Raw genomic sequence first — 17,007 nt, 5'->3', positions numbered from 1 at the left:
CATGCACAGGGTCTGGAGGGAGAATTCCACTGGTGCTAGTGGTGCAGTCCAGGGGCAGGAACAGGAGACAGCACAGGCGACCGCAGAGGTGCCTGTGTGTAATCCTGTCCCCGATCCTGTGACTGCATCATCCCGCACCAGCAGGGATGCCTTCGTCCAGACACGTTTTCAGGAAGGGGATGCGTGAACAACAACTGGCCTACCTCTCCCTGCGGACGTGGCAATCCGGGACCGTGTTGAGCCTGTCCTGGCTGGGGTGACGTTGCGTCAACGTGGCATTTGGGAAGACGTGCAGGGTTCCCGTGTGGACAATGCATGTTTTTTCAGATGCCTCATTGACCGTGTCGACCTACTAGGATGGGTCACCAGGTCTGGGTTCCTCCGTGTGCTGGACCTTCTACCAACCCCCTCCTCAACTGAACCCCCTAGGCGCCAGTCGTCCTCTGTGCCATCTTCCTGGCCATGTATTACCTGGCCACCCTGTGCAGCTGCCCCTGACCCAGCGGCCAGGCTGGTAGAGGACACATCCCTGCGACAGTCGGGAGTCGGAGGTCTAGCAGGGGTAGTAACCACAACAACTGGACCCCAGCAGGAGGAGGATGTGCAGGCATCGACAGGCAGAGCACATGCATGGCAGCTGCAGACTCAAGGTGGGAGCAATGATAGCTCGTGGCCATCAACATCACAGGGGCAGGCATCGGCCAGAGGGCAGGAGGACCCTAGATTGGGAGTGTCTTCCGTGTGGCAGCGGTTGGGCCGGCAAATAGATGTGGAGCAGCAGAGGGAGGAAAAGGCACGGCTCACTATGGTCAGGGTGGAGAACTCCATGCGAAGGGCGTTGAGGCAGGCTGAGTGCCTCAAGGAAATTTGCAGAGAGCTGAAGGTGGACATGGCTTTATCCCTGCAAGACCTCGGGGCCAGGGAAGAGGCCTGCCTCCAGGACGTTGAAGAGGAGTTCGATGATGCCCTGGCCCGGGACCTCAACAAGTGAGCCATTGGACTTGCCGACCAACTTTGTAAATAGTTCTGTAGGTGTAAGTTTCCTTTCTATTTTTTTCCTTTGATGCGCATGGACTATGCCCCACATGTTTGTACATAGTTATTTATTAGGTAGGCTTTTTGGTAGGTTTCATTTGGATTGTTGGGCTCATGGACCCTGGATTTTTACATTGTATACAGTTCTGGACTGGATTTGACTTAATTGATTTTTTTTTTACAATGGAGCAATGGTTTTCTTATTTTTTAAAATTTGGATTTGGTTTAAATGGGCAAATGGTTTGGAGCCATTTTAATTTGGATTTTATTGGATTCAGCATTCACATTTTTTCATTCATTTTGGACATCCAGGCTTTTGTTTTTTATTTCTTTTCTTGTGAGGATTTTCTTTCATTCCTTCAATTTTGTATATAATACATTTTTATTTCATACTTCATTTGTGTGGTATTCTCTCATTGGTTTCGTGCATGTCATGATGTGGGTTTTCTCATTCACGTGCTCCCATTGTGTGTGTCTGACGGACATGTATTGATGTGCATACTTGTCATTTGGGATCTATCATGACATGGGTATTTCAATATGGAGAGGATGGAATGCTTGGTTGGGTGTTTGGACTGGGGTGGTGTGGGGTGAGATTTGGGTGGCCATAAGGGCCATGAGTGTGGATCGTGATGACGTGTTGGGTGGGGGGAAATGAGTCGGGGCCTGCTGGCAGGTGCCCGTCAATGGTGGGTGAGGTGGGGGACATTAGTCAGGGCCTGCTGGCTGGTGCTCGTCAATGGTGGGTGGTTGGGTGGGGTGCGTCAACACAAACTTTTCGCTAAGTTGGAAAAATGTGTTTTCAACGTGACTGAAGTTGAATTCTTGGGATTCATATTATCACCTGGCGGAGTGCGTATGGATTCAAAGAAGGTCGATGCAGTTCTCAAATGGCCATCACCATCCTCCGTAAAAGGTGTGCAAAGCATGTTAGGCTTCGCTAACTTTTACCGCAGGTTTATCCCCGAGTTCTCTCGAATAGTCCAGCCCATCACTGCCTTGTTAAAGAAAAACAAACGTTTTGAATGGTCTACCGAGGCGGAACAAGCTTTCCAGGATTTGAAGACTAAATTTATCTCTGCACCAATCTTAAAACACCCTCGCCCGAACTCCCCTACATCGTGGAAACTGATGCTTCAAGCCTTGCCATGGGGGCAGTTCTATCACAAAAGGACCCGGTAACCAATCAGTTGCATCCCGTGGCATTTTGGTCCCGCAAATTCTCGCCTCCTGAAGTCAATTACACGATTACTGACAAGGAACTTCTGGCTATCAAGTCTGCCTTTAAGGCTTGGCGGCATTATCTGCTGGGGGCCCGACACACCGTTACTGTGATTACGGATCACCAAAACTTGCAATATTTGAAAACCGCAAAGGCCCAATCCTCTAGACAACTCCGTTGGGCATTATTCTTTGCCGAGTTTGACTTCATAATTACCTATCGACCTGGTACAAAGAACGGTAAAGCCGATGCCCTTTCTCGGATGGGAGTGGAAGAACACTTGATCAACCCTAAACCTGTACCAATCATTCCCGAACAAAGAATTCTGGGTGTAATCGCCACAGAATCCATAGAGGAAGTTAAGGATAAAGCCAGGCAACTGGTAACTCCAGCAGACATACAGAATTGGCATATGCAGGGAAAGGACTTTGCAGTAAAGGACAACTTATTGTATTTCCAAGAACGATTATACCTACCCAGCACAGATTTACAGAAAAAAGTAATCTCTTGTTATCACGACTCTTTAATGGAAGGTCATCCCGGTATAGCCAAGACCTCAGAAAAGATCAAGCGCTACTTCTGGTGGCCGTCTTGGAAAAAAGATATCAGAGACTTTATAATGTCCTGTGGAGTATGCGCCCAAAGCAAGAGTCAAAAGGAAAGACCAGCAGGCCTCTTACGCCCTATTGACATCCCACCTCGCCCTTGGCATACGCTTTCTATGGACTTCATCACCGATCTACCTCCATGCTCCGGATACAATACGATTCTAGTAATCGTGGACTTAGTCTCCAAGATGGCGCATTTCATTCCGCTCAAAGGCTTGCCAACAGCAGCAACTCTGGCCCGAGAATTTCTCGAAAACATCGTCCGACTGCACGGTTTTCCTTCGGTTCTAATTTCGGATTGAGGTAGTCAATTTATTTCTCATTTTTGTCGAAGTTGCTGTCGGTCAGCTCAAATTGATGTGAGACTATCGACCAGTCACCACCCTCAGACCGACGGACAAACCGAGAGGACCAATCAAACTCTGGAACAGTATTTACGCTGCATGCTGCAACAAACTGAAAAAACTTGGAAAGATATCCTTTGGATAGCCGAGTATGCCTACAATAACTCTGTCCATTCGGGAACTGGGAAAACCCCGTTTTTTCTTTTGTACGGCAGTCACCCTCGAACCTCGGAGTTGGATCCCCTCCAAGATCTTGAAACACCAGCAGTAGACTACCTGCATTCTACAATCACCCAAGCCTTTAAGGAAGCTGTTTCTCACCTTCAAAGGGCTAAAGAACAATACAAGAAAGGAGCAGATCAACATCGGAAGGAAGCCCCTCACTACCAAGTAGGGGATCAAGTCTGGTTATCCACCAAATATCTATCTCTAAAAGGGCCACGCACATTCAACCCAAGATACCTTGGTCCCTATTCCATCACTACCATAGTAAACCCAGTAGCGGTCAAGTTGGACTTGCCACCGCACATGAAGATACATCCGGTCTTCCACGTCTCTCTATTAAAACCTGTGCAACCTCAAACCCGACTAACCAAATCTCCAAAACCTATCCTAGTTGATGGAGAACTCGAGTTTGAAGTCAAAAGCATTCTGGACTCCAAGATCTCCAAATCTAAACTATTCTACCTAATTGACTGGAAAGGCTACCGCCCCCAAGAGAGATCCTGGGAAGCTGCTGAATATGTCCACGCTCCTCGCCTAATCAAAAGATTTCACCGAACATTTCCTGACAAGCCAAAACCCCCGGAGAAGCCCGGTTTGGGAGGGGCCTTGAGGGGGGTACTGTCATGGCCTCTGCTTCCAAAAGGTCAGGGTTTTCCCAACTCCCTTGGAAGCAGATCCATAACCCAGGTTCCGAGTGCCAACCAGTCCCAATTGGGACCTTTTGGACCCAGTCCTGGCGCCAGTGGCACCAGGCTCATAAATATGCCCAGTCCCAGCGCTGGAAGCGCCGGGCTCATAATGCTTGGGTGGACTTACCTGCAGCAGACCATGCTGCTTACTTGCCTGCCAGTTGAGTCTCTGATCCTCTTCTGTTTGGAACTACTTTTCCTGTTGGGTGGGGCTGGAGCCACTCCCTAGATTCAGAACACTGGAACTCTTCTGGAAGGCAGGAACTCTTTTCTTACCACAAACTCTTTTCTTACTTAGGCGTGGCTGTGGAAGGAGACACCTAAGCACTACAGGAGGCTATTTAAACCACACCCGGTGGATGAATCTTGCTTTGCGTTATTCTGCACCCTCTGCAGCAGAACGCTCATCGTGTCTTCTGCATCCGGTCCTGGGCCTAAGGAAAAAGGCTTACCATCCTGAATCCAGTCTTCAGCAACTCCTATAAAGACAAGAAAGAACAGGTTAGCATTCCGGCATCTGAAAGGCAAAGGCTTACCTACTCTTCGTGCGCTCCGGGGGTCTTCACACTGCATTCCGGCATCTGAAAGACAAAAGCTTACCAACTCTTCGCACGCTCCGGAGGCCGTCGGCGCTGCATCCCGCATCTGAAAGACAAAACAAGGTGCGTTTAAAGACATTGGGGAACTTTAATACTCACGTGCCATTACTCCTTTCCACATCTAACCCAGTGGGTATCCCGGCACCCTGCAGCCGCTCCGAACTTGTACCTGCAAAATAAAAGACAGTTAGAGCGCATCGTGAAGCTGGCAACAAGCGCTTACTTACGTGCTTCCAGGCGCTTCTATTCATCACACGGGCTCCATCTTCAACTCACTTCCGCCCGTCATCCGCCATCGCCGGAACCCTGCAAAACAAGAGACATCATTATTAAAGACTTTAAAGACATTTGAGTTACTCGAAACTTACCGTTCGTGCAGTAAACGACGGACAGCAGTCCTCTGAAGTCAAGAGGCCTGCGCTACCTATCCAGGGAAGGAACTGGTTACAGCACCCTGCCCTGAGGCAGATGGAGAGCTCGGCATTCACTTACCTAAGACATCCTCTCTGCACGTCGGGCATACAGGGCACAGAGGTCCAGCCCAAAGAGCCAACCGGGTGCTGCACATCACCTTTGAAGATACGGTAGTCGCCCAGTCAAGACCGGCGCCTCTGCGAGAATCAGGTGAGCGTTACAACAATATTCACTCAGATGCATACATAGGGAATTTACAAATCTATATGTAGTGTGTACTCTTTATGCATCTATTAAAACTCTGCAGCCAGGAGTTTGCATTGCCAATTCTGAGCATCTGGGAACAACTAGTTTTGCAGGATTGGAGGCCGGAGGAAGAGTAATGATTAACCAAGCAGATGGTCAGCCGACAAACCAGTCAGATGACCTGGTTGTTTTGTTAAAATCTGATGTAATCTCTTTGAAGTGCATGAGAGCTTGCAGAGGGGTCTGGACATTTCCTTTGATCAATAATAAACATGGATTGAGGTGACGCTCAAGGCCAGATTGACCAATACTAAGGTGTTTCATTGTTTTCTCAGGATGTGTCATGCATGCAGAAATGGTAGTCATTTAGATTACAATGTTCTGGGACACCGATAAAACCGGGGTGGATGAGATGGCTATCAATAGTTCAAAGGCAACATGTTTATTCTGCTCTCTCTCATCTTGTTTGAAGTATCCAATGCGAACCATGTGCAATTATGTTCAGGGTTAAAGGGCTTAGGCCAACTGTGATTTGTAATCAATTATGTTTGTATTGTACTGTGTAACCATGTTATGATGTCACAACCTACCATGGATGAATCCCAAAAAGGGGTGTGCTATGAATATGATCTGTAGATGGTAGATAACATAACAGTGACCAATGGGAATGGCAGAATTGGAGAAAGATTGGATTTCTTTGTATAGGTTTTGTGCAATCACAAGTGGGGGGTAATTGTAATAAAATATATGGGAGAGTTTTAACTGTTGCAAAGATCTATGTAATGTGTCAATTTATGCAGTTTGGGGAGACTCGGCTTAGTTTGACTCTTCATAGTCATCTAACTCATCCCCAGATGAAACTTGCTTTACGTAGAAAATGTGCAATAATTCCTTAAGCGGTGGGCCTGCCTTGGGTTAAGGTGAGTAGGGGCCTGTTAGGAAAGATTTCGTAATTGTAGGTAATTTTCCTTCCATGTGGCAACCCCTAAACTTTTTGCTGTTGTTTTTCACCTTGTTCTCGACTTTGCCAGAGAAGTGCATCCTTTTGCCGCACTCCTCTGGGCTTTCGCTCCATTCTTACGGGGAAACTGACATGCCCTTAAGACAGTCAGTACCGGGAAACGCTGTTTTCCGTAGTTTCTTTTATCATGTTGCGGCTTTTGTGCAACATGACACAAGAGGGCACTGTAAGATAAGTTACTGCTCTCTTGGGTCTCTAGCCTTCTACAGGCCCTAGATACTCGTTTAGGATTGTAACTGATCGGTGCAAGTGATTCATGGACCGGAATGGTGGCAGCGATCGTTTCTTGTGTTTTGAGCTCCTTTCGGCGTTTTAAGCGCGTTTCTCGCGCTTAGCCCAAAATGGTGGCCTGGCTCCCAAAATGGCCAGACCACGAGGCTCCTTTGTCCTGTCCGCTGACCGTCTTGCTCCCTTCACCTTCCCCAGGTCGAGCCGACCCGGGGCCTTCCTTATTTGGGCATGTACTTTCCGGCGAAACACGGATGCTTTCGCGGGCTTCTACATGCCTGGTGTGTGCCTCCAGGATGTGGGCTGGGATGTCTGGTCCCAATACACATCCTGGGTGCCAGAGAGTCTAGGGTGGTGTGAATGCCTGGGACCACCGTGGTCCGTGATAGGTCCACGAATGGTGTGAGTGTTGATGAGCGGATCTCCCATTGGGTCCCCTCCGTTTTGGCACGAAGGGAACCGTGGATAAGAGGGGGCTGGAAACACCACTACCATGTCGATCTCCTGAGTTCTCACGAACGAAGGAATACAGGAGCCAAGTATCCTGCAACCAAGAGGCTGAACCGAGGAATCGCTGGTGACCCGCTGAAGGACTGCTCCTCTGCACTGCTGTCGCCTTGTGAAACCCTTTTCACCTTTGATCGAACCAGAAGGCCTATACTGGTACTTCGACCCTTGGAATAGCGGGGACAGCTATTCTCGGCATCTTCACCATCTCCTGCTAGTAAGCCTTCAGAAGCGTCTCTGGGCCATCCAGCAGACTGACCAGCCTACACAGGAGTCTTGCTCTGTAACCGCCGCCAGGTTGTGTAGTATTTCGAGTCTTTGTCACTCTCACACGATTCGTACACTTGGCGTTCCCAGGTCTGAAGTGAGTAGTGTACATTTGGCTCAGATACACACGACCGCTCCGTTGCCCTGCTGTGGTAACAAACTGTGCGGGTTCCTTCGTTTGGGACGTCTTTTACTCAACTCTGCTGCTGCAGACTCAACCCGACGACGAGACGTCCCCTGCTCTTCTGAACCTGCCAGCGACTGAAACTGACGCGGAGAAGCCTGGGTCTGCTTGCATCGGGGACCGGTGAGTAGCATAGCTAGGAACTGGTCGCCCTCCTGCAGGAGCCCATAGCTTTTCCCCGCTGTGTCAAAACAGCACGCCTTTCCGTACTCGCGCTCTGCTTCTGCCCACAGTGGAGGCTGCGCTTGAGTCGCGGAACACTGTTCTTCTTCATTTGTGCACTAAACTGAACTGCCTGATTTCCCTCGAAGAGACTCCCCTTTTGCCCGTTGGCACCAGCGTGTGCAGGTACTTTTGAGCACAAGGCTCCACTCTTTGTAGGGCTCGGACTTCCTTTTAGTTAGGTGCCTCTGAAGGCGGACTGGGTCTAAGCATTATTTCGCACTGCCTGTTTTCCTTCCCTTTTAGGTGGACTACACATTTCGTGCATCTAACTCTTGAGACTTGTTTGTATTTGTATATATATTGTATTGGTATGTTATGTGTTGGTTTACTAGAGTTGTATTGTGATTTCTCGCTACGGTCATTGTTTTAAAGGCCTTGGAATAAATGTGTATATATTTTTAATATAACACCTGTTTGGAGTAATTTGTAAGTGTCCTTGCTTTGTGTGCTCATTGCGGGCTTTCAGTCACCCTCACCCCTCTTGAGACCTAGTCTTGACCGCCGCGATCGCTACCCTGATTGGTCTGGCTTGTCCAGAGGTTACCCTGTTCCAAGTAATTAGGTTGGCCTTCTGAACTTCTGCGCCGCCAGGACAGAGTTCAGAAATCCGTCTTAACAGGGCCCACCCATAAACTTCTCATATCATCTCGATGCTGATTCTTCTGTCCTTTCTATGACTCTTCATTCTGCTCTCTTGGCCCATCTTCTCTGTATCCAATCTTGGATGTCCTCCCACTACTTTCACCTCCATTTGTTTCAGACTGAGGTTCTCATCTTCCCTGCTTCTACTATACCTCCTTCTCTTCCCCCTTCCTCCATTTTATTTCCTTCTGCTGCTCTTCCTATCTTAATGTCTGTTTGTAATCTGGGTGTTATTTTCAAGACCTCTCTCTCATTTACTTTGCACATTTCTACCATCTCTCAGTTTTGCCTCTTTCAACTTTTTAATAGCTGCAAGACCATCATTTCTTACTTTTGATGCCTCTAAGCTCCTTATTGCTTCCCTACTTTTCTCATGCCTGTTCTACTGCCCTAATCTTCTTCTCTGTCGCCCTGCCTGGTATCTTACCCCTCTTTGTTTAATCTATCATTCCTCAATGTGTGTTCTATGTATTCGGTTCTATGTCATTTTTAGAGGTCGCCTAAACAAAAAACAGATTTTTTTCAACTGGTTTTAGTCACCCTACAAAAATAGAAAAAATATATTTCCTCGCCCCCTCCCCCTCTACCCACCCTTCACCCTCTCTTGCCCCATTTACTAAAATGCAGGGGGTTTCACCTCTCAAACTCCCTTCCCTCAACCCCTGCTGCCTCCCACACACAAACATGTACACCCAACACAAACACACACACACACACACACAATTCATGCAAATAACAGCATATGTATACAGATTCTAAGGGAAGCAAAATGGATGTTTTATTGGCAGTGTTTAAAAGCAGCCATTTTGTAATGGGTGAAAATGGCAGCTTTTCTCAGATCCCGCCATGTTTAGAAATACTAAATGAAACATGCAGTCATTTTAAAGTGGATGCAAATTAGGTGTACAGTTCAGCATGGTAATGGGATTAACCTGAAGGTAGGAAAGAGATGGGAAGTTACATGAAGCAGGTAAAATGCCACATTAGGTTTCACATTAAAAAAAAACAGAATGACAGGGTTTCAATGTGCGTCTTTACAAATTAAGTATTTCTATCTGTGACACACTGCACTGTGGAAATAACCTATATAACAGAATATAATAACCAAAAGCCCATTGTCCAACTAATTGTCCCAAATTAACACTGTAATGCAGTTGGAAAACACAGATGAAAATTCATTCAGTTTTAGCACTCTTCTATGGAGAAGAAGAAATATGCACACTAGGATACTAGAAGGGTAATAGTTTCTTGCATAACTGAAGTTTCCATTGTTCTAGCAGGAAATAAGTTGTTACATGAAGTCTCTTTTAATGTGATTGGTAGAACTCTGGGGGTGTCAGAATCACGTCAGGGGAAGCTGTGTTAATTTGTGATAGACAGGCAGAGGAAATTTAAGCAGCTAAGCTGTGGGTGTGAAGTCAGAGTTTCCTGAGATTCGATTCCTACCAGTGCCTCCCTGGGACGCTGGGCTCTGGGGGCTGCAGCTTGAAGAGAGCTTGAGGACAGGGCAGAGGGAGTGTAATCCTGGCTTTGGAGTGACTGGAATTCCCAGGGCTCTGTCCCTGGACTGTGTCAGGTTGTGCAGATAAGCTCCGGTAGCAAGAGACACAGGCAGAACATAGAAGCAAACTTCAAAATAATTATACAAGTAACATATTATCCTGGCAGGGTTGAGTTCTGGAGATGATGGAGTCCACGGGATTGGAGTCCACGGAATTGGGGTCCACAGGAGGAAACCCAAGACGAAATATGGAGATGAAGACAAAGTATGAAGAAGAAAAGGCAATGATGATCAAGTCTAAGACATGGATAATTGCTGCGCTACTTATGGTGGGTGTGGTGGGAATTGAAGGCGCTGGTGCACACGTGATTGTTGAACCTGGACCAGCAACTGGAATTGCAGTGGAACAAGCACCTGGATTTATTCTGGGAAATAGATGATTAATTTACCGGAATATGTATATCACCATAAACCCTGACAATTTAGTTGAAAAATGTCTTGATAAGACTGTGTTTAAATCTGACCAAACCAAGGAATGGTTGGAGCTAGGGAAGGAGGGTGCTAGGCAAGCGATCAGAGACATTGCCATGCAGCTGGAGAAACCTTTTGCCAATTCATCTGATATAAAGAAAAAAAGGGGAAAGGGGGGGTGGTATTATTTGTGACATCTGTGGTTATGACTATTATTGGGGCTGTACTGGGCACTACAATGTCTACAGCCAACGCAATTTCAGTGGGGACGCTAAGTGCTAAAGCACAGCAGTTGACCCACGACCTAGACATAATCCAAAGTACCTTAGATGGAATGAGAGGCAGACTAGATAAGCAAATAAAATTCATAAATGAGACTGCTGTTCAATTAAATGAGCAGACTGAAATTGTGCAGCACAGCACACATGTTGTGGTTTAACATGACCGGGTGTTACGTGACATTATAAACATAGTTAATCCTCTTGATAGGTTGTTGACAAAATATATGGGAGAAGTTCAAACTGCAATTTCACAACTAATGTTGGGGCATATACCATTGTGTTTTGTATAATCTGATATCATTAGTCAAATGATGGCAAGAATTACTCAAAGAGAGGAAAAGGTGATGCAGGTTAAAGTTGCATTTGAAATGGGGAGCGTGATGCCCCTGTATGTGAATCTGGAGAGAATGGAGATTGGGTTGTTGTTATGTGTTCCATATATTGCTCCTGAACTCATATACCAGACGAAATTGGTACACACTGTGGGATTTTGGCAAAGAGATAAGTATGTTAAGATAAAAACTCCAGAGGTGGTGGCATTTCAGTCTTGGGAACCTGATGTTTACTTGATCCCAAATTTGGACACATGTATAAGGTTTAAGGAACAAAACTACATGTGTCCAGGTAAACCGTTTGCTCCTGATGCTACAGATGCCATTTGTGGGTTGAAACCTGATCCAGGGGTGTCGGGAGGATGTGAAGTGGTCATTAGCAATTCGGGTAGTGAGGAACTGTCACAGGCTAAGGTGATTAAGAACAGGTGGTGGGTCACTACTTCTTTGAATAACTACACGGTCACCCATTTAAATTATGGAACATTTGTTGTTAAGCAGTTGAAAAAACATATATTTTATATATATATTCCAAAGGACACAATTGTTTCAATTGGGGATTTAACTCTGTACCATGTTGCTAATGATGTATGGGAAAGCCAGGCGGAGAAAATTGATTTTTTCTAAAGCGACTTATTCCCACTTGATCCAGATTTGGAATTTTTGTTGAGCCATAAGGAAAGGCACACCATTAAGATGAACTTGAGAACAAATAACATCACTGTGAGCAGCTTGGGCATAATGGAAATAAATACCTTCAAGTGGGGAACCTGGGTGGAATGGAGTATGGTGTTTCTGTCAATTTTGATGATGTTGTTGGGTGGATGGCTAATTGCTCTGACTATAAAAACGAGGAAGTTGGTCATGCAATTATCAACAATAGGGAAAGAGCGATATCCTGTAACACATACATTTTAAATATTGATGTGTTTCCTCCAATTATGACTTTGCTAGCAGTGATATTTGTTCGAAAAAGGGGGATATATGTAGGGATATTTGGGTGCTAATTCATGCAAATAACAACATATGTATGCAGATTATAAGGGAAGCAAAATGGGTGTTTTATTGGCAGTGTTTAAAAGCAGACATTTCGTAAGGGGTGAAAAAGGCAGCTTTTCTCAGATCCAGCCAGTAAAATGGATGTTCATTTTTAAAATACTCAGCAAGATTTTTCAGTAGAAGCCAGTAAAATGGATGTTCATATTTAGAAATACTAAATGGAACAGGCAGTCATTTTAAAGTGGGTGCACATTAAGGGTACAGTTCAGCATGGTAATGGGATTAACCTGAAGGTAGGAAAGAGATGGTAAGTTACATGAAGCAGGTAAAAGGCCACATTAGGTTTTACATTAAAAAAACTAAAAAAAAACAGAATGACAGGGTTTCAATGTGCATGTTTACAAATTAAGTATTTCTATCTGTGACAAACCGCATTGTGGAAATAACCTATATAACAGAATATACTAACCAAAATCCCATTAACAAACAAATTGTCCCAAATTAACATTGTAATGCTGCTGGAAAACACAGATGAAAATTCATTCGGTTTCAGCGCTCTTCTATGGAGAAGAGAAAATATGCAAACTCGGAAACTAGAAGGGTAACAGTTTCTTGCATAACTGAAGTTTCCATTGTTCTGGCAGGAAATAAGTTGTTACATGAAGGCTCTTGTAGTGTGATTGGTAGAAGTCTGGGTGTGTCAGAACCACGTCAGGGAAAGCTGAGTTAGTTTGTGATGGACAGGCAGAGGAAATTTAAGAAGCTGAGCTGGGGGTGTAGTCAGAGTTTCCTGAGATTTGATTCCTACAAGTGCCTCCCTGGGATACTGGGCTCCGGGGGCTGCAGCTTGAAGAGAGCTTGAAGACAGGGCAGAGGGTGTGTCTTCCTGGCTTCAGTGTGACTGGAATTCCCAGGGCTGTGTCTGTGGGCTGTGTGAGGTCGTGCAGGTAAGCTCCGGCAGCAAGAGATGCAGGCGGAACATAGAAGCAGAATTGGAGTGTATGAGAAATTATCCTGTAATTGCAGGTGCACACAGGTCCCAATGTAAGCATTAACTGTGTCTATGTCTAAACGATATTTAGTTATTATAGGGTATGCATCAGCAGTGAGGACCAGAAGGGTAATTTCTCAAAGACTTAAAAGTCTTCACTGTCTGCGCTACCCACCTATATCAATCAACTAGACAAATAAGGATACACAATTAATCTGAATGTGAAATAACTGTAACAGAGTCTCTTATGGTTGCAGATTTTGTTATTGGACAATTTATGTCGAAAGCAAACACAAATTCCAACCCTTGGAATTTTACAAGTTACAACAGAAAGATCCGCAATATAAATTTGCATCAAAAAAGTTGCCTTCTTGTGAAATTATAACAGAAGGGACCGCAATACAAGATTACATCAGAAAAAATGCCAAAACGTGTTTCACCCCTAACCGAGCCATCCTCAGGACGTATAAATCTTTAATTGACTGAATAGTAACCAATAATGCATTACAATGGTCCAAAAATTAAACATTGGTAACGTATATGCAACATAAGAAAAATAAATACAGTTGTTTATCCATTGGCATTTATGCAATTTCAATGAAAAATCACAGAGGAAAAAAACAGGGAGAGGGGAAGTGGGATGGGAAGAGAAGACAAAATAAATATAATGAGTGAACAGTCCACAATATTGTTAAATACAGATTCAGGGTTGCATAATAGTTATATCAATGGCACTTGGTGAGCATATCCACATCCCAAATGGCAGTGCTTTTTACAAAAAAGTACCTGGTAGGTTGGAGACAGGGTACTGGTTGTGCCCAAGTTCCCGCACAATGTTTAGTTACATTTTCTCCTAGTCTTTATCAGACGTCCAGTGGTATGAACGATCTGAAAGCAGACACGACCTGCTAATGTTATGCCCAATAACGAGAACCTCAGCAGATCACTAATATCTGAATAAAAAAAACGCTTCAGCGCTTACCTACCAATTTCGGTATTTAGGTTGCAAGATGTGTTTTCAAAGAAGGCATAGGTTCCTGAAATTAATTTCCAGATATAAAGCTTGTTGTGAGCTTAGCAAAGGTACACTGGAAAGTAAAAAAGAAACTGAGGTTTTTGTAAATAGCAGACCGAACCGGTATAACTTTAACATTGCGGCATGGACCGAAAGTAAAAGATAATTGGTTTAAGTATGTCCTGTCTTATGGACATATTGTACAAAGTTTAGTTCACGATCCTAATATGGAGTTTGTTATGTCAGCGCATATTTTTGCAGAGTAAACTCCTCACCATATGGGGTCTCTATCCCCATTTCCTCTCTTAAAATTCCACCTTAAGGACCATTTTCTTTCTCCTTCATCTGTTTATTTGACATTTGCATATTTATTGTACCATTTTGATTTCTTTGTACAGTGCTTAGGTGTTAAGTGCCATACAACTACCCTAACATCATTCTGGTTGCAGAAAAATATATGATTAGACAGCCAGCAAACCCCTCTTCATTCTGCTAAAGGGGCGATCTGGGCCTTCCAATTAAAGTCATGACCAAATTGGGTGATTCCATTTGTGTCTTCTCCAAAGTGCTCTCTTTCCTGGGTATACAGGCGAATATGGAAAATTTACCATAATGACTGTTACATACCTTGAGGAGTCAAAGGAAAACAGACTGATCAAATAAGAGGACAGGCTGATGATGTTCTGGAAATTCGCACGAAAGCATACACACACACACACACACACACACACACACACACACACACACACACACACACACACCCCCCCCCCCCCCCCCCCCCACCTCTAACACTTGAATGTGTTGAGGTTTGGTTTGAGGGACTCATTTAATCTGGCCTTTCAAAACAACAGTAGGTCTACCGTCCCTTTAATCCAGCAGATGTTTATTGAAAGGTACCCATAATGTACTGCCAATTTGCCTTTCTTTATACAATTGCATATTTTTTCTGGTATGGCTGTAAAACCAAGCATCGGTCTCTACGAAATGTAAAGCTAGGTGCAGACATGGTCCTCCAGAGCCGTCTACTGGATCCTTTCACATACATAAGTCTCAAGGCTCACACACAGTGGGAAGGATGAGTGGTTCATAGAGAGGTAGGTTGACTATTGACTATGAAAACTATTGTTAGTATGGTGACTCGCTTGTACTGGCCACTTTGCCTATTCCTCGCCTTTCAATGGTAATATAACAATCTTAGATGGCTGAGAGTGGGCCAGGAGGAAATACAGCAGCAGCCTGAGAATGTGATAGAATATCTATGCAGAGAGGGAAAACTAGGCATTCAACCAAGACTTCAGATGTGACGAATATAGTTTAAAGAATCTGCTCATGAGGCAACCTTGTTGAAAATGCCCAATGACAACGTCTTCAGTGTAGGTGACCAATCAGAGAGGAGGTGTGCAACCTTTGATGCTCTAAATGTTTTGGTAAACTCCCATCAGACCCAGACTGCACAGCCAATGAGTTAATGGGAATCATGGACCAACATGTCTGAAGAGCTGCTGGTTGCAGACCCCTGCATCAGTGTTTCATTCTAAATGCAGTAAACACTGAAGCCTGCTTTCCAAACAAAAACCAAAATATGTCAAAATAGTGTGTCAGAAGGCCAAATATGAAGGGCTCTCCATGCATCAGGATTATCAAGGGTACTTGATGGAATGTATCAAATGCATTTTTAACAACTTAAGGAGAAATATATGTTTAATTTGCAGGTTCAATAAGCCTTTAGGCACAAAAGAAGTTTGGATATTTCTCTCAATGAAAAATCAATGTCAGTTATGAGGAAGAAAGGGCATACAATTTAATTCATTTAACCAGCACATGAGAGTATCCACGTATTACAGCAGAAGAGTTGTAATTTTGCTTGATGCCATGGTGGTTTGAACCCTAGTGCAGTAGCCCTTTTATTTCACTTCCCATGTTCTGTTTGCAGAATGACTTAGCGTCTTTATTAATGTTGGCTCTTTCTGGTGCATAGATTTGTCAGGTTTTCCTGCATTACAAATCTCAGACATCCACTTTTTTGTATTTTGTAATTCCAAGTGGACATTTGTCTAAATATTCTCTATATCTAAAAAAGACATGGGAAAGAAGTAATTTATAATGTAAATACTATTTTCATAATAGTATATTATATGCCTTTCTAAAACAAAAGGTATATTTTCGCTAGAAATCTTATACAATATATAAACAAATTATTAAGAAACCTGCTGAGTCAAAAACATTGTGACATGCCAGTGTAGACCATTATAGTTCTTAAGCTATACAATCCTGAAGTGTATCTACTGTATAAAAATATCAGGATGAAATAAGGAACCTTAGGCCTTATGAACCATTATGAATAGAGTTTCAACTGGCTCATGCCGTCCTACAGGGCGGTATGTGAGCTCAGCATGCCATGTGTTCTGCAAACAAGTGTTTGCTACTGAACTCTTCCCTTGGTGGTGAGCATACCGTACTATTAGCTATGGGAGAGTGGGGATTTGGGAGACGATTTAATATTTACAAGGAGGATAGTTGCCCCGTTCAGGTGGCTATGGATAAGTGAGTAAAATAGTGTACTCATGTCCTTGTTCAGAGGCCACATGAGGATGATTAGATCAAGTAAGAATACATTTTGGTGCACTAACCGCTCATTAATAGTGTAAACAAACAACTAGAAAGAACGAGGTTACTGCATTTGAATCAGTATGCCAGTGAAGCAATGCCTGCATAGTTTGTTAGCATAAATATTAGAGTTTGGGGCACAATCTGAATTTAAGGTAAAATAAAAAAGAGTTGTTCCTTGATGGAAAGACACTGTTCATATTTCATTCATATTTTGTGCCAGTATTTATTTTTTAAAGTTTACACATCATTATCAGAAAAAGGTAAACAATACACTTAAAACTATTTTCTTGTGTTTATTTCCAATGAATTATGTTGCATGAATATATAAATGCATGTCATAAGCGTGGTGCT

Source organism: Ambystoma mexicanum, chromosome 13 (assembly GCF_040938575.1).
Source record: "Ambystoma mexicanum isolate Mex_15411 chromosome 13, UKY_AmexF1_1, whole genome shotgun sequence".
Lineage (NCBI taxonomy): Eukaryota > Metazoa > Chordata > Amphibia > Caudata > Ambystomatidae > Ambystoma > Ambystoma mexicanum.
This window is presented reverse-complemented; position numbering follows the sequence as displayed.